The sequence below is a fragment of the Hemitrygon akajei genome, chromosome 23 (genome assembly GCF_048418815.1).
Source record: "Hemitrygon akajei chromosome 23, sHemAka1.3, whole genome shotgun sequence".
Classification (NCBI taxonomy): domain Eukaryota; kingdom Metazoa; phylum Chordata; class Chondrichthyes; order Myliobatiformes; family Dasyatidae; genus Hemitrygon; species Hemitrygon akajei.
In genome coordinates this window covers 20469792-20490185 of record NC_133146.1, presented here as the reverse complement: position 1 = coordinate 20490185, position 20394 = coordinate 20469792, and the positions used below count along the sequence as shown (strand labels likewise).

At 46.2% G+C, this 20394-nt stretch overlaps 2 non-coding genes across 2 annotated transcripts; one reads left to right on the top strand and one right to left on the bottom strand.

The window, feature by feature from the left end:
- Positions 1-6395: 6395 nt before the first annotated feature.
- Positions 6396-6485, bottom strand: trnar-ucg (transfer RNA arginine (anticodon UCG)). The gene is given in 2 exon segments: positions 6396-6431; positions 6450-6485. It is a non-coding gene; the product is annotated as a tRNA-Arg (tRNA).
- Positions 6486-11074: 4589 nt separating this feature from the next.
- trnas-gcu (transfer RNA serine (anticodon GCU)) lies at positions 11075-11156 on the top strand. Its single transcript has one exon. It is a non-coding gene; the product is annotated as a tRNA-Ser (tRNA).
- The last annotated feature ends 9238 nt before the right edge of the window (positions 11157-20394 follow it).

Below are 20394 nucleotides of genomic sequence, written 5' to 3'. Positions count from 1 at the left end.
TTTTCTCACGGCTCACGGACAACTACAAAAGGAAGGTTCCTCGAGAACTTAGTCAACGAAGAGTGATTCTCAGGCTGCGTCTTCTGTGGGTTTCTCACGCGACCGGGCTGATCGCCGTCCTGCAGATTTTGCAATAAAATGATGTGCTCAATTTATAAACGTTCCTGTCCATCAATTAAAAATAGTCTTTATATGAAATGTAAGCAAACAATACTATAGGTTTAACATATGTTAATCATCATGTATTAATTCCACTTAAAGCATAGCTCATATTCAGTTTTTTTTCCCATTCCCGCACCACGCCTGCGTGCGGCAGAACGGCAACTGTAACTGAGTTAAACTTGAGGGCACGGGTGTAACTGATCCTCTCCCGAGTTCATACTCTTCCATAACCTGTCCGGAAATGTTGTGGCCGCGGAAAAGCTCACTCACGCTCTCTGGAATTCTCTGTCATGCCTCCAAAGTAGCAGTGCGACGTGGTCAAAGAAAGAAAGAAAGGTGACGGCGACAGGTCACGTCCTGATAAACAATTACACACCCTTCCAAGTTATTTGATAGTGTCATAACACCGCTATTCTGCGGTTTAACGATTTAACCGCCAGACACAGTATAGCGGCAAATAAACTCTGCCGTGATCCCCGTGACAGTAGTGAAAGTGAGAAAGGTCCAGAGGTGGAGGACAGGAGGAAGTCAATGAATTTGCTTTTCGTCATGTCAGCCAACTTCACAGTATTGTGCCCTTATGTAGTTCAGTTTACGACGTGGCTAGTTTTCTTCTCTACACAGACCAACGCTTGAGTGACTCCCTGGCCACTTTATTTTGTACAGCTGTACCGTTAATTCAAATATCTTATCAGCCAATCTTGTGGTAGCAACACAGTAGATAAAAGCATGCAGACATGTTCAAGAGGTTCAGTTAGTTCTGGGGAAGAAGTTTCATCTCAGGGACTTTGACCGTGGAATGATTGTTGGTGCCTGACGGGGTTTGAGTATCTCAGAAGCTGCTGATCTCCAGGCATCTTCACGCACAGCAGTCTCTAGAGAATGGTGCAAAAAATTAACAAAACACAATCATCCAGTAAGCGGCGGTACTAAGTGCGAAAACGCCTTGTTGATGAGAGAGGTCAGTGGAGAATGGTCAGACTGGTTCAAGCTGTCAGGAAGGCGACAGAAACCCAAGTAACCACGCGTTACAAATGGTGTGGAGAAGAACATTAGGAAGTATGTGATAAAGTGGCCACTGAGTATATATCATGCATCAGTTCGGGTTTGTGCTGCACCCTATATGCGCATTCATGACTATTTATGGGCTGACGCAGAGAAAATTCGAGGAGAGGCTGAAGAATTGAGTGAAATGTCTGTTTGCAGTAAATCAGATGTACTACTAGAGTCGTTCAAATCGAATTGAAAACTGGCTGAGTGGTAGCTCGTGGCAAAAATCGTGGCAGCTTTGGCAAACTTGCTATAAATCTATTTCTTTGGACACAAGAAACCTGTCAATTTGTATCAAACGATGCACATCTTATAAGGTTAATTGTGGGAAATTGCTTCCAGTGAATTAAGATCTGGAGATGTCATAACTATATTGGTGGACGTATCTTCCAAGTAACTCCATTAAAGTCGAAAACTGAGCAGATCAGATTTATTATCATGCCCAGTCAATAGCCACGTTATTAGGTATGCACCGTACCTAATAAAGTGGCCACTGAGTGTTTGTGCGTGATCTTCTGCTGCTGTGGCCTATCCATATCAAGGTTCGCTGTGTTGTGCGTTCAGAGGTACTCGTCTGCACACCCCAGTTGTAGCGCACGTTTGTTTGAGTTACTGTCACCTTCCTGACAGCTTGAACCAGTCTGACCATTCTCCACTGACCTCTCTCATCAACAAGGCGTTTTCGCACATAGTACCGCCGCTTACTGGATCTCGTTGTTTGTTTTTTTGCTTTTCGTACTATTCCATTGAAACTCTCGAGGCTGTTGTGCGTGAAAATCCCAAAAGATCAGCAGTTTCTGAAATACTCAGACCACCCCCTATGACACAAACAGTCATTCCACGTTCAAAGTCACTTGGATCACATTTCTCCCCCGTATTGATGTTTGGTTTGAATAACATTTGAAGCTCTTGACCATATCTGCATTCTTTATGCACTGAGTCGCTGTCTCACGATTGGTCCCTCTCACGCAGGCCCCACGGAGACTGGACGATTACAATTTTCAAAGACAACGGAGAGTTCACAGAATACATTGATGTATTCCCAAACGGTCCGTCCCCTTTTGGCATTACCTGATTGTAAAGTTTTGTTTCAATTCCCTTTAAACTGGGAAATGTTGTCCATTGATCCCCATTCTCTCCTGGGACATGCGGAAATGCGATTGGTAAACGCTTTGGTTTCGCCAGCACTCTTACTCCATCCACCTCGTGTCCTCTACCGGATGGCGAGTTCAATGAGCCTGAAACCAGCCAATTTCAGGCATCCATTATTCACCACGTGTACGCTGACCGTCGAAATTCAGTCTCCAGAACTGACCTCGGACGGTCCAGAGAATATTCTAGCAGGAATGCGTGGAGGAGAGATTGATAAGGACCAGAAAAGATACGCAATTTGTCTTCGACCATGATCACGTGTCACCTAACCACCAATAACCCATTCACCGATGCCTAAGTTTCGGGGGTAGGTTGGGGCGCCAGACCTAATCGGAATCTTAATCAAATATGTGGGTGAATTTCCATTTCGAGACGCAAGGTGAGGGCGACTGGCAGTGACATCAAGGCAATTAGTAAAAGAATGTGGCATCAAGGAGCCGGAGTAAAGCAGAAATCAATGGCAATCAAAGGGAAACTTCGCACATATGCAGCGACAAATGGCTATGTTGTTGGGGAGGTTTCTCAGGTCTAACCGTCCTCAGACGTTTGAGTCAGCAATTGGATGACTGCTAAATCTTCAGTTCCCCTTTCCACTCCTCGGATAAAGATGCTGCCCCGTTACGCATATAAAAACGAGACATCATTCAAACATGGGCTAATGCAGGGCACACAGGAAAGCTGAAAGTTCAAAGTAAAATTTATCACCTGAGTACATACATGCCAGCACATGCAACCCTGAGATTCTTTTTCTGCGGGAAGACTTAGCAAATCTATAGAACCGTAACTGAAAACCGCATCTGTTAACTGTAAAACAACCCGTGCAAATGCAGATATAAATAAATAACAATAAATGAGCTCTTAAATGAGTGTAGTCATCCCCTTTTGTTCTGAGGGGTAGCAACTGTTTTTGAACCTGGTGGTGCGAGTCCTGGGGCACCTGTACCTTCTACCTGATAGTAACAGCGAGAAAAGAGCATGGCCTGGGTGGTGTAGATCTTTGATGATGGATGCTCCTTTCCCACGGCAACGTTTCATGTAGATGTGCTCAGTAGTTGGGAGGGCTTTACCCGTGATGTACTGGGCCGAATCCATTACCTTTTGTAGGATTTTCCGCTCAAAGGCATCAGTGATCCCATACCAGGCCGTAATGCAGCCAGTAAGTACACTTGCCATCACACATCTATAGAAGTCAGGTATGATCGCCTTCAAGAAATGATCTTAACTATCAGTTCTTGACTTTCATTTACATTGCCATCACTATGTAGAGGGCCATCAATAGCTTGGGGACAACACTAGCACATACTGAGCTGAGTCAGCCGGATGAATTCGGAATTCACTGTGTCACTGCACTACTCTCGGGGACTATATGCGATTTTCTAACATCGTCAAGGGGTTGTGCACGGTGCCCCGTTAAGGCCTATATGGTAACAGAGCTGTTAGCGCATTGCTTTAGAAATCACCAGCGCCAGAAATCACCGGTTGGGTATCGATTGCAGCCGCTGTTTGTAAGGTACGCCCCGTGATCGCGCAGGTTTACGCCGGTTTCCTCACATCGCAAAGGTTAGCGTTAATGAGCTGTGCTCAATGTTACTGTGTGTCGGCGCAAGAAGCGTTGCGACAGGTTTGGGCCGCGCAGCACCATCCCTGTTGATTTGATTTGACACATTTCACTGTACATGTGACGAATAAAGCGAATCTTTTAAACTCTTTAAAAATAAAATAGGAACGCGGGGCGGTGCCCATGGGTTCATAGACCGTTGTAGAAATCTAATCGCCATATGAAGAACACTGACATGAATGTCAACACCTGGGGGAAAGATGCTTTGGACAGAAGAAGTTGGCGCTGCATTGTCAAGAAGTCAATCCCAGCTATCGAGGAGAAAAGGCAGAAGAAATATGAAGCAGGTCATGAAGGCAGACATTCGGTGCTCGACCAGTCAAATCACAAATGCAACCGATGTGGGAGACAGTGCCGATCCAGTGCTGGTCTTGTGGCCCATAAACGTGCCTGTAGAGACTAAACTCTCAGCACGGTCAACATCGAAATCGATGGACAGCCGAAGAAGAAGCCTTCAACGTTTGAGGCCTTCATCCGTCCCGATCGTTACTCAGCAGTGCAGTCAGTCAGTCCACTGGGTTTCCCGCTGGACTGTCCCGTGTGAGTGACGGTGAACGGTTCGTACTCTGCCGCGATGAAATATCTTAATGCCTACAGAATGGAATAATATCACATGACGTCAAGAGCGCCGCATAAAATGTTTGCACAGTTCTTCAGTCGATCGAAGCAGCAATCTCGACTGTGTGGATTTGATTTTGTTTCACAGATGGGTAATTTCTTTGGTTATTCAGGTTGCTACTGATTTGAGTTATAAGGCATTCACACACACTGGTTCAATACACACTGATCCGCCTGCCCACCTTTAAGGCAGTAATTCGCTGCAAGTTTCTACACATTACGTGACCTGCGTGAAATAAATCAAAACAGCTTTATTTGAGAAACACCCAGCAGGTCTTTCTCAAATAAGACATCTATTGCAAAACGGGTCTCTATTCGGTTACTTGAGCGGATTGGAAATTTTCATCAACAGAATCAGAATCAGAATCAAGTTTAATATCACTAATGAATGCCGTGAATTTTGTTGTTTTGCAGTGCAATACATAAGGACCTACAAATTAAAATCACAGAAATATACATACAGACCCATATTTTTCCACAAACTCACCGTGCGAACAAAATCTCTTTCCAGTTTAACATGTCTTAACAATGAATGCCACACATTTCAGGCATCGCCTTTTGAGGATGTCCCGGTGCCGGGGTGTGTAGGGCCCATAAGGGAGCGGGCTGAGTTTGGAACCCACTGCAGCTTTCTCCGATTCTGCGCAGTGGGCTATCCACAGCAGACGGAGATGCAACCAATTAGAATGTGCTCCATGGTACATATGAATAAATTTACCAGAGTCCTTTGGTGACATATTTAATCTCCTCAAACTGAAATATAACCATCTTCTTCGTAACAGCGTCAGTATGTTAGGCCCAGGATAGATCTTCAGCCATGGTGACATCCATGAACTAGAAACTGCTCACCTTTTCGACTGCTGATCACTCGAAGAGGAGTGGAGCCTGTTTTCTTCCTGAAGTCCACAATCAATTCCTTGTTCTCGTTGACGCTGTTGTTGTTGCCACACCATTCAACCAGCCGCTCAACATCTGAGATTCTGCCAACAACAGTGAGCAATCAACGTTGCAAATGAAAGCCGGGCTGACATTGTCACTTTCAGCTGAGTATCATATGAACCTTTCGTTGCCAACTCTTCCTTGTATCCATCCTCAATACGGTCCTCAACATCGTCTCGTGAATAGGGTGAAGATCAGAATTTCGACTCACGAGATGGATCGGCAGAAACTGAGGTCAGAGTTAAAATTGCAGTTCTCAATTTCGGCACAATAGAGTGACAAGTGTGAGGGAGGGCCGTTGGATTCGGGGTTGCCCCCAGTTTCCTCCGTATTGGTTCAGTTCTCTGAAAGTTCGAGTTACTTTTCTCCTGTCCGGAAAACGGAAGAAGTAGGGAAATTTCGCTTTTGTATTTCTTGCTCTTCAGCAACGAAACGTAAAGCACCCATCAATAGGCAGACCTATAATTTTCCACATGCTCACTGCGTGAACAAAGTCTCTCTCCATTTTAACGGGTCTTTCCCATAACGGGATGATAAAAAGAAACAGTGCAATATACTTCAAGTAATAGCAACATAATCTCCCGACTCCGATACTCTGTTCTGAATGCTGAAGGCCGGCGTGCTTTACACATTTTCACCAGTCCTTCTGCATATCACACCGCTTTCGGCGAACTATGCACTCCTACACCTTGGCCCCCTCATTTACATTGAGCTCTTGCATAATATAAACAGTACGATGGCTGACCTCCTAAAACTTCTCAATTCAAACGATAGTCTATCTCCCACTCGTTCTTCTCCCTTTTTTTTTTCAGTAAATTACCTCCTGCGTCGAAGTAAATCGATGATGTCTAAAAGCGGGCTCGTCCGGGATTTGAACCCGGGACCTCTCACATACCCTAACTGTTATCACCCGAAAGCGAGAATCATACCACTAGACCAACGAGCCCTCCTCTATCTAATTTCGTTTTGTAGGAAAACCATTTGTCATTCCTTGATGAGCGAAGAGATTGGAATTGAATTCCGGCAGATCCGTAATCTCTGGAGTTTAGAATGAGCAGGTATGATTCAAACAAAGAAAAAGGAAAAAATCCTTTAGCGGAAGGTGAAAAATCTCTGCCCGAAACGTCGACTGTTTATTCATTTCTATATGTGCTGCCTGACCTGCTGAGTTCATACAGCATTGTGTGTGTGTGTGTGTGTGTGTGTGTGTGTGTGTGTGTGTGTGGTGTTGTGCGTGTGTGTGTGTGTGTGTGTGTGCGCGCGCGCGTGCGTGCGTGTGTGTGTGTGAGTGCGTGCGTGTGTGTGTCTTCTTTTTACTGGGGTGACGAATCTCTGAAATCTTCTGCTCCACCCGCTGGCGGAGCTGGATAATTACAATAACTTAAAGTGGGTGGACATTGATATTTAAAAAGCAACACGAGGAAATCTGCAGATGCTGGAAATTCAAGCAACATACACAAAATGCTGGTGGAACACAGCAGGCCAGGCAACATCTATAGGAATTAACACGGACAACACGCTGGAGGAACTCAGCAGGTCGGGCAGCATCGGTGGATCGTTTCGGGCCGAGTGGAGTCCTGACGAAGGGTCTCGGCCCGAACGTTGACTGCTCGTTTCCACGGATGCTGCCCGACCTGCTGAGTTCCTCCAGCGTGTTGTCCGTGTTGATTTGACCACAGCATCTGCAGTGGACTTTGTGCTTAGCATCTATAGGAAGAAGTACTGTCGACGTTGCGGGCCGAGACCCTTCGTCAGGACTAACTGAAAGAAGAGATAGTAAGAGATTTGAAAGTAGGAGGGGGAGGGGAAATGCGAAATGATAGGAGAAGACAGGAGGGGGAGGGATGAAGCTAAGAGCTGGAAAGGTGATTGGCAAAAGTGATAAAGAGCTGGAGGAGGGAAAGGATCACGGGACAGGAGGCCTAGGGAGAAAGAAAGGGGAGGGGAGCACCAGAGGGAGATGAAGAACAGGTAGAGTGATGGGGGGGGGGGGGAGAGAGAGAGAGAGAGAGAGAGAGAGAGAGAGAGAGAGAGAGAGAGAGAGAGAGAGAGAGAGGAGAGAGAGAGAGAGAGAGAGAGAGGAGAGAGAGAGAGAGAGAGAGAGAGAGAGAGAGAGAGAGAGAGAGAGAGAGAGAAAACAAACAGCTAAATATGTCAGGGATTGGGTAGAAGGGGAGGAGGGGCATTAACGGAAGTTGGAGAAATCAATGTTCATCGCCATCAGGTTGGAGGCTACCCATACGGAATATAAGATGTTGTTCCTCCAACCTGAGTGTGGCTTCATCTTGACAGTAGGGGAGGCCATGGATAGACATATCAGAATGGGAATGGGACGTGGAATTAAAATGTGTGGCCACTGGGAGATCCTGCTTTCTCTGGCGGACAGACCGTAGGTATTCAGCGAAACGGTCTCCCAGTCTGCGTCAGGTTCCCATTCTGATATGTCTATCCATGGCCTCCTCTACTGTCAAGACGAAGCCACACTCAGGTTGGAGGAACAACACCTTATATTCCGTCCTGGTAGCCTCCAACCTGATGGCATGAACATTATTTCAATAACTTCTGTTAATGCCCTTCCTCCACTTCTTACCCCATCCCTGATCTACTTCCTCCCTCCCCCTCTTTTTTTTCTCTCTGCCCCATCACTCTGCCCCCTGCCTTCTCCATCTCCCTCTGGTGCTCCCCTCCCTCTTTATTACTCCCTAGCCTCCCTTCCCCTCACTCCGTCCATGTCCTTTCCCTTCTCCAGCTCTGTATCCCTTTTGCCAATCACCTTTCCAGCTATTAGTTTCACCCCTCATCACCTCCCCTGCTCTTTCTCTATCATTTCGCATTTCTCCCATCCCCCTCCTACTTTCAAATCTCTTACTATCTTTTCTTTCAGTTAGTCCTGACGAAGGGTCTCGGCGCGAAACGTCGACAGTGCTTCTCCTATAGATGCTGCCTGGCCTGCTGCGTTCCACCAGCATTTTGTGTGGGACATAGATGTTTGTTCTGTCTTTGGATAAATGGCACAGCTGACTGGGACCAACTGCCGCAAGTCCGTCTCGCATTCTACTTGATTACTTGGATTGTCCTTTCGCTGAAACTCATCTCCGCGACGTCACCTCCAGTTCCGCCCACTCCTTCCACTCTCTGCATTTATCTGTTTTCAGTAACTACGTCGGAAATCATACAGACATTCCCATTCTCAACAGTACAACTCATCAGCCACTCACTCCCCATGTGTGATTGATATCATCCTTGCCTTCAGCGGATAGTTGTATATCTGGGGAAACGGCAGAGATGGAGATGAGATGAGAGAGAGGAGAAAGCATGCCCCGTATTTTGCTGACTGTCGCGGCGACAAAGAAAATATCGCGAAAGTCGATATATTATAATATATCATGAATCGCGACATATCGCGTGTGGGATGACAGATTTGTTTAATGGAAGAAGCAAAGATGTTGCAGGGCAAAACTGGCAGTCAAATGATGAAAACAGGGAGACAGAGGGAGGGAGAATGCCAATATGTCCAGAGTGAGATTCGAACGCACTTCTCCGGGGAGACTACAAACTGAACGGAGCGTAGACCGCGGGGGTAAACTGCAGTTGATGAACGAAGAATGACTAAATTTACTATTGCAGCCAATCAAGTGATTCATGCAGATTCGCATTTTCGGGTACAGGGTCGGAGCAAACAAAAGATGCTTTTTAAGCTTGGTGCTATATTTTAGAAACACGGTGGCGTTTGGCCTGACAGACAGGCTGAGAACAGAAGCGAATGGGCCAGGCGATAGCAGACAGGGTTAGGCTAAATTGTGATTACAGTCAGGGAAGACAAGTCGGGTTGAATCTCCTGCCGAGGCTGCTATGTTATCCGGCTGCATTTTACAGAACCTGTCCCGACATCTGGTGCATTCATCAGATTTATGTGTTATCGCTGTTTGAAATTCCCTCGGCCATCTGCTATTTCTTACAGTTTCACAGCGGGATTGGCCACGCTACAGGACAACAGCGTCTGCATCCTCACACCTCGGTCTGAACCTTGCTGTCTCGATCTCTATCCGATCGTTGTCCTCTATCATTCTCCGTCCAAAGCTCGCCATGCTCCCGGAAACAGTATCACGGTTCCTTGCGTAACACGATGTTAATCAGGACACGACCCCGCGTGCGTTTCTGATGAAAGGGAAATACATGTTTAAGATACTTCCCCAAAGCTTATGAAGTTCCGCGGCGGTGTCTCGCCTGCTGAATGTGAAGCACACTTGGTTCTCCAAGCAGCAGCTCCCGACAGTTTGAGGAATTTTACCCCTTTGTTTACCAGCGGGCTTGCAGAAATACATCACAGGCCAGCAAGATGCATAAAATTAAATGTTCCGTGAAACGAAGACGCGCTATTAGGTTAGGCTGCCCACGGGGTCGGAGTAACCCCGTTACTGAAAACGCGGGACTCAAAATCAAAATCGATGCATTTAAAACAGAATGGAACCAAAACTTCCAGTTTAGTAAAGCAACATCGACAGGACTCGAACCTACAATCTTCTGATGATTTCCATCAAACGCTAAAGTCAGAAGCTTTATCCATTATACTACACAACAAGATCAATTGAGAACACCGAAAGACCAAAATGTAAAGCCTGCTAACTGCTGTCAAGTTTCCATGTGCATGGGGATTTCCAGATTGAACTGACAGTAGCTGCACGCAGTGTATTTTCATATCCCAGATGAAAGTTCAACCATTGTTGTTAATATTTCTCTATTCCTGTTTTTCTATGTTCCATTAAATTTAGTATCCCGTTTATCGGTTTCTGCAATATGGAAAGAATTCTCGAGGCACACGTGGGTCGCTTAAAACGTGTACCGACAATTCTGCCAGCGCTACGGGGTCTTTGATAAAGATAACGTACTTTCCTTTTTTGATATTTCTCGTATGCCAGATCCGAACAGTTAACGGTTCGTGTCCGTTAAGCGATGGGAAGTTCGGATAATCTGCTGCGGTCCCCAGGAAGTTTCCCCCCCACCCCCGCAGCTTTTGTGTAATGGAGTGTTTATCCGGTTATCGTGATTGGCCAATTCGCTCAAGGCAGTTAGTTTGGAACCAAGTACAATCTTCTCCGAACAACGCACACAAAATTCCGGTGGAGCGCAGCAGGCCAGGCAGCATCTACAGGGAGAAGCGCTGTCGACGTTTCGGGCCGAGACCCTTCGTCAGGACTAACTGAAAGGATAGTAAGAGATTTTCTCGTGTTTGCAACATCTTCTTCTAATACCCGGTTACTTGAAATCAAGGAATGTGATAAGAAAACAACTGAATATTTATTTGATGCAATATAGTTTTATCTCAGCACGGTACGATGATGGCGTCTAAGGTGCTGATAACAGTTAGTTCCATTTTCCTGTGGTTGCCCGTGTCTTTCTACGTCTTCTTTACCAATGTCCATGAATTCTGGAAAGCATGGAAGAGCAACGTAAATAGAACAGAAAACAAATGTATGGAACATAAACGGAGATTGTAAACCCCCTAAAGAAATAAACAAAATCCTTAAAATAAGCGACGAGGTGGCCGAGAGGTTAAGGCGATGGACTGCTAATCCATTGTGCTCTGCACGCGTGGGTTCGAATCCCATCCTCGTCGTTGTAGTTTTCACATAAACACCTCGGAGCAACCCCAGCTTTTGTCGTTCAAGTTCATCTTCAAGCCATTCATCGTGCACATGTACACAGCTAAATGAGAGAACGTTTCTCAGGGACCAAGGTGCAAAATACAAACAACCCACAAAATAATATTAACACTAAAATATTATCCGATAATAAAATTACTTTCTATAGATATACAAGCTGACATAATGTGCAATACGACGCAAAGTAAATATTTAACAGTATAATGCTTGAGTCTTAAATAATATCTACTGGGCGCCAGGTGGGTGTTCAGAAGTCTCACAGACTGGGTGAAAGAAGGTGTTATAGACAGCCTAACTGTGGTTGGATATATACTAAGGTATTATGGGACAGTGGGACCGATGGAAGCGGTCCTTGATAATGCTGAGCCCTGCGGATGCGGATGTGAAACCCCGATGATTCTCTCAGCAGTCCTCACAGTCCATTTTGCGGCCAGATGCCTTGCAGTTCCTGTATCAAACGGTTATACTGCTGGTTAGGAAACTGCCAATGGTGCTCCGGTTAAATGAGTTTAGAATGGAGGCGGTGAGCCTCTCTCTCCTCAATCTCCCCAGGAAGTGGATGTGATGCTGTGCCTTCTTGACTAAAGATGTGGTGGTCCGTGATGTACACTCCAAGAAATTTGATCCTGCTGACTCTGCACGGATGTGCAGCGGCCCGCCTGCAACTTACCGAATTCCATCTTCATCTCTGTAGTCTTGTCGAGGTTGAGACTCAAGTTGCTGTGTTCGTACCAGTCCACAAGCCGCTCTTATTATTGTTGCTGACGAGGCCCAACCACTGACGTGTCATCAGCGCACTTCATCGTGTGGTTACTGCTACATTCAGCAGCACAGCCGTGTGCCAGCAGGGGTCGGGGTGGGGGTGGTGCGCCAGTGTTCATTGTGATGGAGCTGAAGATGTTAATTCCCCACTGGCTGTCGAAGGTTTCTCTGTAAAGAAGTTCCAAGGTCTAGTTACAGAGAGGGGTGTGGAGACGCAACCAAGGGCATTCGCAATTCGGAAGAGGGTTTGGTTGGTGATGCGTGAAGAAAACCAATGTTCACAATTAGAGTTGGTCACCAAATATGGCGCATTGGGAATGGCGGGAAAGTCGGGATAAGGTGTGATGTCGACCGGTTTCGCTTTCCCCATGCTTCGCCTTCAGTCCCTTCGCAGAACAGCGAATGGTGAGAGCGGTACTGGGAATCAAGTGCACATTTCCCGAAGGGCGTGGCGTTGAAATCACCACAGGTAAATAACGGTTACACACAACGGGGTGCAGATCACCGCGCGAGGGCGTCGGCAGCAGGAGAGCGGAGTAATGGCCGAGCCGAAGAGCCACAAACGCTTCAAAGAGGCTAGGAGTAAAGAAAATGTAGTCTGCAGGAACTACAGACTTGACCCGAGCGTTCACCCTCAAACTGTGTCTGGAATTCCCCCTTGATGTGATAACTTATTTCTTGGGGATTCTTCACATAAGATCTCTGATTAAACACACCTCCTTACACAGAACTTACTGCCGTAAGAAACAATCTCCGAACACCCCACAAATTTCTCCTCCATTGCCCCTTGCCGGGTTGACTAGTTTACATAGATTAAAGCAAGCACATACAAAACGCTGTAAGAACTCAGGAAAGAGTCGACATTTCAGGTTGAGAACCTTCATCAGGACTGGAAAGAAAGATGCAGGTCGGAAAAGGAAGGTGAAGGAGGGCGGAGCCCAAACTGGTAGTTGATAGGTGAGACCAAGTGAGGGGGGGGGGGGGAGTGAAGGGCGTGCTCTGAGGAATTGAGACGTGATATGTTGGATAGGAAAAGGGCTAAAGAATAATGAATCTCACGGGGGAGGGCAATGGACCGTGGAACAAAAAGAAAGTTGTGGGGAACCGTAACGAATTGACTTCTTTCCCCAAAAATACTTTATTCAGGAATATTACAGAATAAAGTTATTTACACAGAAAAAAACATTCGTTAAATCTGAATCCTTATACAATAAATAAAGTTATTTACAATAAATTAAGCGTTGTCTCTCTGTTCCTATTCAAATTAAAGATGTTTACAATAAACCATTCATTGACTCTCAACTTTAAGCAAGGATTAAAGACTTATTTACAATAGATTAAAAATTATTAAGAATAACCATCCAGGCGTTGACTCTCATTCCTTTACCGAAGTTCCTTTACCGTCTATACATTTCCAGCCCCTCCGGGGGCACCATGTTGACTCATCTATCCACACCGCTGATGAGGGGTATTCTCCTCCCCACCCAACCCCCTCCCACTCCCGCAGGTGATGAACCTTAAACTGTGGTCCTTCCCCAACGGGCGTTCGCGGTGGCTGCACCAAGTCTGAATGCGTCCCTCAGCACGGACTCCTGCAGCCGAGAATGTGCCAGCCGGCAGCATTCCCCCACGGACATCTCCCTGTGCTGGTAGACCATCAAGTTTCGGGCCGACCAAAGAGCGTCTTTCACCGAGTTGATGATCTGCCAGCAGCACCGGATGTTTGTCTCCGTGTGCGTCCCCGGGAACAGCCCGTAAATCAGGGAGTCAGTTCCGCAGCTGATGGGCATGAATCTTGACGCCATCCCTTCCATCCCCCTCCACACCTTTATCGCGAACCCACAGTGTGCAAAGAGGCGAGTCACTGACTCCGCCTCATTGCAGTCCTCCCATGGACAGCGGGGTGTGGAGACGGCGTTCCGGGCGTACAGGAAGGATCTGTCTGGGAGAGCCCCTCTCACCGACAGCCAGGCGAGGTCTTGGTGTCTGTTTGTGAGGTCTGGCGATGAGGCAATTTGCCTGGTGTACTGGACAGTCTGCTCAGAGAACCACCCCACTGAGTCCATCTTGTCCTTCTCCTGCATCGCCTGCAGGACATTATGTGCCGACCACTGTCTAATAGCCTTGTGGTCAAAGGCGTTGACCTGGAAGAACTTTTCTACGAAGGACAGGTATGGCGGCAACGACCGGCTGACTGGGGCATTGTGTGGGAGTGGGGCCAGACCTATCCTTCGCAGCCAGGGCGACAGGTAGAACCTGGGCACATAGTGATACTTCGTGCCCACGTATGTGGGATCCACACACAACCTGATGCAGCCACACACGTAGCTGGCCATCAGGGTGAGGGCGTCGTTGGGGTCGTTCATGATGGCAGGAGAGGTGAAAAAGGGGTTCACGGAAAGGGGAATGTGGAGAGAAAGACCGCATTTATTGTGCTCTATTTACAGTATTTGCACGCTTACCCTGCACCCCGCTCCCCGCAGACTGCTGCCTCCCCACCATGTGACACCCAGCAACTGGCCAGCTCATATGCATAATGACGTCACAAAGGGAGTTTCCGTTATTGATGCCTTTCCCTTAGCAACAGGGCCAAAGAGGGGATGGGAGGGGTGTGAGGAACTGAACTGAAGTGGGGTCAGTCTGTATTTGCTGTGGTTCCAAAGAATGAGACGTAATGTGATTCTCTTGTGGTTTGCGGGTTGATGTGGAGACAGACAGACAGACATACTTTATTGATCCCGAGGGAAATTGGGTTTCGTTACAGTCGCACCAACCAAGAATAGTGTAGAAATATAGCAATATAAAACTATAAATAATTAAATAATAATAAATAAATTATTCCAAGTGGAAATGTCCAGGACCAGCCTATTGGCTCAGGGTGTCTGACACTCCGAGGGAGGAGTTGTAAAGTTTGATGGCTACAGGCAGGAATGACTTCTTATGACGCTCAGTGTTGCATCTCGGTGGAATGAGTCTCTGGCTGAACGTACTGGAGAGGATGTCGACTGGATCGGCCGAACTGCGTCTTGTTCTCTGCCATTGCCACGTGAGTTGGGAAGCAGACTGGTGGAGAATGAAGGTACCGACTGCTCCTCCACTGAGCCTTTTCCTACAGTGAGTGTCTGTCAGTGCCTTACTGCACCAGCTCCCTGCTCATGTTTCTCATTTCCATCCTCAAGCTCCCACCCCTTTTTGGACCTCGTCCCCTCACAGCCTCTGTAACCTTCCCCCGTCTTGGCCCACTCTCAGATCTCTGCTCTCCTCCCTCTGTAGCCCCTTCTGCACAAACACTTAACCTCCCCTTTCAGATTGGAGGCCTGGAACAAGTAATCTCCAGCAGAGATCCAAGCTGGGTTCTCTTCTGTTTTCCAGATATGATTCGGATGTGAATGTGGTTACCATGATTAATAAGTTTACTGATATCTGCAAAACTGGCGGTTTGGTTAGTGAAAAAGTAAATAAAGTAGACGGAATTTAAATCAGGGAAGTTCAAAACATTGCACTTTGTAAATTAAACCAAGGCAGGTCTTAAGCAACAATGGCAAGACCCTGGGAGTGCTGTAGAATACAAAGATTGGAGCCAAAAGAGATGGGGAGATCTTAAATTAATTTTTTGCACCTGTATTTATTCAGGAGACAGACATAGAGTCTATAGAAGTGAGGCAAAGTGGCATCGACTTCATGGACTGCATACAGATTACAGAGGAGGAGGTGTTTGCTGTCTTGAAGCAAATGAGGGTGGAAAATTTTGCGTGTTGGGTCATGTCTAACTAATTTTATACATTTTTTGAGGAAGTTGTCAGGAAAGTTGATGAAGGCAAGGCAGTGAATGTTGTCTACATGAACTTTAGCAAGGCACTTGACAAGTTCCTCCACGGGAGGTCAGTCAAGAAGGTTTAGTCGCTTGGCATTCAAGATAGGTAATAATTTAGATTAGACAATAGACAGTAGGTGCAGGAGTAGTCCATTCGGCCCTTCTAGCCAGCACCGCCATTAGACATTGGAGAAGCCAGAGAGTGGTAGTAGATGGCTGCTTCTCTGACTGGAGACCTACGACTACTGGAGTGCCGCTGGGATTGGTGCTGGGTCCGTTGTCGTTTGTCATCTATCTCAACAATCTGGATGATAATATAGATTGCTGGATCAACAGAAAAGTGCCTGGTTCTGTGCTGTAGTTTTCTATAACAAATTTGCAGTTTTTTGGCACACTGGATTTCATAAATGGAAGTAATGAGTACAGGAGATGGGATGTTATGTTGAAGTTGTATAAGACATGGGGGGGGGGGGCTAAATTAAAGCGTTGTCTGCAATTCTGGTCACCTACCTACGGGAAAGATGTAAACACAGTGGTATGCAAAAGTTTGGGCACCCCTGGTCAAAATTTCTGTTACTGTGAATAGCTAAGCAAGTAAAAGATGACCTGATTACTTTTTTATTTGCAACTTTTACAGTTTCAAACTAACAAAAAAAGAGCCTGAAGCAGAAGTTTGGGCAATTGCAGGATCAGTAGCACTCCCTTTGGCAAGTATCACAGCTTGTAAATGCTTTCTGTAGCCAGCAAAGAGACTTTCAATTCTTATTTGGGGGAGTTACGCCCATTCTTCCTTGCAAAAGGCTTCCTTAGTTGGTCTAAACATTTGTCTGCATTAAATTCTACATGCCATTTTCAACCCATTTTTTAAAACAGGTCCACATCCTGCGGCAAGTTTTGATTGTCTTCCTCACTGTCCATTATCCACCCAAACTTGGTGTCATCTGCAAATTTGCTGGTCCACTTTACCAATATTATCATCCACATCATTGATATAGATAACAAACAACAACGGAAACAGCACCAATCCCTGTGGCACTCCCCTTACAAGGGGATGTGGTTTAGGCATTAAAATTGAGGGACAGTGTTAGCTTTGGCTGCAGAGCTTTTTCCTCATATCATAAGTAGATAAATCTGCTGGTATTTGGGTTAATTTAAGGGAGTAAAAGGGTTCGAGATTATCTGAGGAAGTCCTAGGTAGTGGTGAGAACCTGGAACACACTGCAGGAGAGAGCAGCAAAAGCAGAGTTGCTGATAGTGTTTCAGAAGGGTCCAGTCACACATTTGAATTATCCAGCTACTAGAAGATGGGATTAGTTTGGATGAGTGCCCACTTGTTGGTGTAGAGGCGGTGGGCAGACCGGCCTGTTATAGGACGGTAAAATTCTGTGGAAGTGGGAATGAACAAATCTGCTATTAGAAACCTGTAAACCAGATAAATACGGTAAGCATATTCAACATCTCGCTGTCCCATCTGCCGGTTCTACCTGGCCTCAGGTTATACAGGTATTAATTTTATCCGAATGGGTGCGCGCCATGGTAGCGTAACACTATTACAGCCCGGGGAGTCGGAGTTCGAAGTTCAAACCTGGCATTCTCTCGGAGACTCTGTATGAACTTCCTGTCGAATGTGCAGATCAAGTGCAGGTGTTCCGGACTCCGTCTCTTGAGTCACGTTTTCGTCTATCCAAGGCGAACAACCTTGGCTTCCGCGGACTGACCCACACCAGCGGTACACGTAAGATCATGGCGCATGGCCAGGCCACTCTGTCCATCAAGCCTTCCTCGCCATTCAATACGATCACGGATGATCGCATCTCCTCGTCTCCGCGAATTGCCCACAACCTCCATTCCTCCGACTTTAAAAATCTACCTCTCCCTATTAAGCACCGCTCAGGATGTTATTACTTTCAATTTCTTCATCTATTCTTCTTCTGATTTCCTAGGAATATGTATGCATTAGCCACTCGTGATAAGATTGTCTCTCACTCCGATACAGCCGATTGAATTCTAACTGAAATGCTTACGAGTATGACCTTTCCGAAACGAGTGAACGAGATCTGCGCTCAGCTCCCCAGATGCGGCCTCACCAGAGCCTATTATACAAGCGTAACATTACATCCCTAATTCTAAACTCCAGCTCTCGCGCAATAAAGGCCACTACTCCTTGCTTTCCTACACGGTGACAGGTCAGTGAAGAGCGCCCGGGTCTGCCGTTGCAGTGCAAGAGTGCTGTCCTGCCAAAGGGGCCGCTATGTTTGAATTTGGATAACCCACGCGTTGGATCATCGGACTTCTAGTCTGAAGGTCCAGGCGTTTGCGCTGTTCGAGTGTTGATTTTAAATCCGCATGACCCACTCACAATACCCTGGATCCAATAAAAGAATACACCTGCACGCTGATCAAGTTACAATGATGTTCAGATTTGATCTTCATTAAAATCCCCAGTCATTATGCTTTTTTGCAATAAAATTATGAAATTGCTGCGAGGGAACATTCAGTTGAGTTCTCCCACCTCCCCCCCCCCCCCCAACAATCACGATAGCGGTAGTGCTTAGAAACCGTTAGGATAGGAATGCAATGTCTTCAGATCCTAGTCGTTCTATGCCCTCAGTCCAAATTACCCTCTGACCCAGAGCCTGACTTCGACCTCCTTTATCAGATACTCCCTGGAAAGCTCTGATTGGTTGAGTCTGATTTTACCTGAGGTAAGTCATTCTCTCCATTGCAAAGTTTCATGAGTCAGATTCTCTACGTACAATGATATATTGTAAGGTAAACTAAGGTAAACCGGCGGTGCTGGCTCGAAGGGCCGAATGCCCTACTCCTGCACCTATTGTGTATTGAATTACTTGTTTTTTTTATAAGCTGAGATAATACGACCATAATAAAACAGAAGCAGGAGACGGTCATAGTTACATTGTGTACATCTCCCTTAGCTGCCATTCCTAGATTATAAAAAAAACATTCTAGGATGTGTATATAGAAAATATTCAAAGAAATAACAGTTCTATAGTTCTTTCTGTCAACAGAACGTCAAAATCAAAGCCGAGTTTATTTCCAAATGCGCAAGCACATGCGGTCACCTGAGTAACAAATACAATTGCAGCAGCATTACAGGTACGTAGCATCATATAAGCAGCGGATATTCACTTTGATTCTCATCAGTTATATAAAATGTCTGTATGTAGTTGTAATTTCATAATGTTAGGCCGCAGAGTGGGACCGCAGTTTTGCTGCCTTGGAGGCCCGGGTTCGATCCTGATCCACAGGGTTGCGTGTGATTTCACGGGTTTCCAGAGTGAAGTCCGGTTTCTCGACCTCTCAACGTCGTTGATAGGTTAACGACCACTGCAAATTGTTCTCAGTGTTTAGCTGAGTCAGTGAAGAGTTAATGGGAATGAGGAGAGCATGACACCCAATCTGTGTAAACAGTGGTCGATGGGTCAAAGGGACTACCTTCAAGCTGTTTGACACAGGTAGCTATGAACGGATCTTTGATGTTCAGGACGGACTTGGCGGGCGAAAGGACCAGCTCCTGTTCTCTATGATTCTGTTTGGAGAGCTCAGTCCTGATACAGAGCAGGGATTATCCATTTTACTTTTTGAATCTTGGTCATGACTTGGTTGAATACACTGTACTATAACCTACCCAGAAAAATAGTTTCCTTTCGTATTTACCCTCTCCGCAGCCATTCCACTGCTGAAAGGAGAGACTCTGCTCCATAGAAAAGGCATGTCAAAAGGGCAATGTTACTATAATCATGGAGAATTTCAATATGCAGGTAGATTGGGAAAATCAGGTTGCTGGTGGATCCCAAGGGAGTAATTTGTAGAGTGCCTACAACAAGGTTTTTAGAGCAGCTTGTGCCTGAGCTCACTAGGGGATCTGCTATTCTGGATTAGGTGTTGTGTAATGGACCAGGTTTGATCAAGTATCTTAAGGAAGATAAGCTCTTAGGAGGCAGTGTTAATAACGTCCTTCCCTCTTGTCCTTACCTACCACCCCATGAGTATCCACATCCAACACATCATCATCCACATCTTCCACCATCTCCAAAGGGGTCCTATCACTAAAAAATATCTTTACATCCTCTACCTCTGTGATTCCCTCGACTATTTGTCCCTCCCTACTAATCTCCCTTCTGGCACTTATCCCTGCAAATGGCCCAAATATTAGACCTGCCCATTCACCTCGTCCCTCCACTCCATTCAGGGCCCCAAATAGTTCTTCTAGGTGAGTCAACACTTCACCTGCGAATCTGCTGGGGTCGTCTATTGTGTCTAGTGCTCCCGCTATGGCTTCCTCTAGACCTGCTTTTTCCCAGGGCTGAAATAGTTGCCACAAGAGGACACAGGTTTAAGGTGCTGGGGAGTAGGTACAGAGGAGATGTCAGGGGTAAGTTTTTTACTCAGAGAGTGGTGAGTGCGTGGAATGGGCTGTCAGCAATGGTGGTGGAGGCGGATACAATAGGGTCTTTTAAGAGGCTTTTAGATAGGTACATGGAGCCTAGTAAAATAGAGGGCTAAAGGTAAGCCTAGTAATTTCTCAGATAGGGACATGTTCGGCACAACTTTGTGGGCTGAAGGGCCTGTATTGTGCAGCAGGTTTTCTGTGT